Source organism: Camelina sativa, chromosome 17 (assembly GCF_000633955.1).
Source record: "Camelina sativa cultivar DH55 chromosome 17, Cs, whole genome shotgun sequence".
In the NCBI taxonomy this organism is placed as follows: domain Eukaryota; kingdom Viridiplantae; phylum Streptophyta; class Magnoliopsida; order Brassicales; family Brassicaceae; genus Camelina; species Camelina sativa.
In genome coordinates, this window is record NC_025701.1 from 9,479,806 (window position 1) to 9,482,510 (window position 2,705).

General features: G+C 30.4%; 1 protein-coding gene across 1 annotated transcript in view; it reads right to left on the reverse strand.

Moving 5' to 3' along the window:
• LOC104756398 (dehydrin ERD10-like) overlaps positions 1,482 to 2,705 on the reverse strand; it is a 3,972-nt gene continuing 2,748 nt past the window's right edge. The window contains exon 3 of the mRNA XM_010478979.2: positions 1,482 to 1,588. The gene's annotated coding sequence lies outside the window, so the exon portion shown is untranslated. The remainder of the gene's footprint in view (positions 1,589 to 2,705) is intronic.

The window sequence follows — 2,705 nt, forward strand, 5'->3', positions numbered from 1 at the left end:
AAAAAAAAAAAAAAACTAACTAATTTGATTAGAAGTAGAACTCTTACAATATTTAAACATTTCTATATGTATTCAACTAAAAAAAGATAACAACTAGGCAAATTGGGAAGTTTTGAGAGATAGGCTTACAAGAAAAATATATCATCAAACTTAAAAAACGGATGTTTCCAACTCTTTTAAGACTTTCTGGTTATCTTTGTAAGATAATAAAAAATAAAGGGGTAAAATTACAGTATCTTTCTTAAAAACGTTATCATTACCATGAAACAATAAACCGAACTATTAACAGCTTTTTAACAAGCCATAAGATTCACGACTAGTGGCAACACATCATTGATAGGGAAGAAAAAAAACTGACGGTCAGTAAATGGGAAAGACTAATGTACAAAGAGAAGTTAGAACAAAGAAGAAGAAGAAGAATAATAATGTGGAAAGACATGAATTTTAATCCAATACATGGCGAACGCGTGTTAAAATAGGGCCCACGCATGGAACTCATTGGTCGGCTTTGATTGGCTTAAACCATGGATGTCGGTCATGTAGGCCCACTGATTGCAGATATTTTAAGGGTTAAAATTACTAAAATATGACATTACTTCTATAATAAAACTAAAAGACGTTACCAAAATAAATTTGTTACTAATATTTTAAAACAAGATTTTAACAGATGGGATGACAGCATTTGAGAAGCGCACAATTTCGTTTTTAATCTTTTTTTTTTTTTTTTTTTTTTTTAAANTTATTATGAATCGTGTTTAGTTGAAAGATTTAAGACGTCGTGCCACATATTAATAAATTGAGACGTTTCATGAACACGCGACCCGTAATTAACAGGCCAAATTTAAAAAAAACAAACTTAGGCATTGGGGTGGTCACTCTACCGACACATACCAAACAAAGCAATCGTTTTCGTTGCCAAAACTGATTTAACTCACATTTAAACCCTCATCCAAAAAAAAATTAAAATTCAAATCGTATCCCTCAAAGAATCATATACTATATCGACGTAGGAGATGTAACTGATCGAGGAAACAATATTGAATCGAATCTAAAGTTTAGTAAACCGGGTTTTATTTATTTTATGTCAACTGAAAACCAAAACCATATCAAATATACATGGGCACCAAACCATGAAGCACGGCCATATGTTGTGCCAATAGTTTACAAATAAGGTTTACCAAAACGGATCAAAGCCCTACTGTTTTGATTAACAAGCACACGATGCAGGCATGGCCTCATTATAAACAAGCACAGGTTCAAAAATATGAGTCTATTTTATCTTCTCCTTCGATGTATTGTGATGTGTTTGAACCCCGATTGGGACAACGATAATGATACTGACACAACTATACACTCCAGTCTCCATACAAAAAAAGTTCCACAGTTTTCACTAGTATCAATAGAATCACTTCGTTCATTTATGTAGAAAAGAGAGAATGATTTATAGATTAAAAAGCCAATTTTTTAGATTAAAACACAAATAATACATAAAATTTTGAGAAAAGCTTAAAATTAAAGAAAAGAGAGTATGATAACAAAAACACAAATGTCCCACTCCCACATCACATTATTCATTTGTTCTTATCATTTTCTTAAGCAGACTCTTTTTCTTTNTTTTTCTAATAAAGCAAAAGTATGGATATTTTATTTTTAAAATTGCAGGATGACCCCTTTCGCTTAAGTCGGTAGATGAAATATCACCACTTTTTATTAATTTAAATGATTACAATGTTATTAATATATATTAGATGAAGAGTTTAAACTAATATTAGATATCGCATAGTCATGTACTTTTTATCGACCGAACTATGGTTTTCGTGGTCGATGTGCATCCTAGTTATTTTATAATCTAATTGCATTTTATTTAATTAATTTAGATAGATAACAGATGGATAAGTCAAAGAGTCTGAATAGACTTATAGGAATAAAATGTAGTAGTGGTTTGGAATTTGAATTTGAATTTGATATGTTATGTCACCATCATTATTCAAACCTTTTTGTAAAAAAAAAAAAAAAAACTAACTAATTTGATTAGAAGTAGAACTCTTACAATATTTAAACATTTCTATATGTATTCAACTAAAAAAAGATAACAACTAGGCAAATTGGGAAGTTTTGAGAGATAGGCTTACAAGAAAAATATATCATCAAACTTAAAAAACGGATGTTTCCAACTCTTTTAAGACTTTCTGGTTATCTTTGTAAGATAATAAAAAATAAAGGGGTAAAATTACAGTATCTTTCTTAAAAACGTTATCATTACCATGAAACAATAAACCGAACTATTAACAGCTTTTTAACAAGCCATAAGATTCACGACTAGTGGCAACACATCATTGATAGGGAAGAAAAAAAACTGACGGTCAGTAAATGGGAAAGACTAATGTACAAAGAGAAGTTAGAACAAAGAAGAAGAAGAAGAATAATAATGTGGAAAGACATGAATTTTAATCCAATACATGGCGAACGCGTGTTAAAATAGGGCCCACGCATGGAACTCATTGGTCGGCTTTGATTGGCTTAAACCATGGATGTCGGTCATGTAGGCCCACTGATTGCAGATATTTTAAGGGTTAAAATTACTAAAATATGACATTACTTCTATAATAAAACTAAAAGACGTTACCAAAATAAATTTGTTACTAATATTTTAAAACAAGATTTTAACAGATGGGATGACAGCATTTGAGAAGCGCACAATTTCG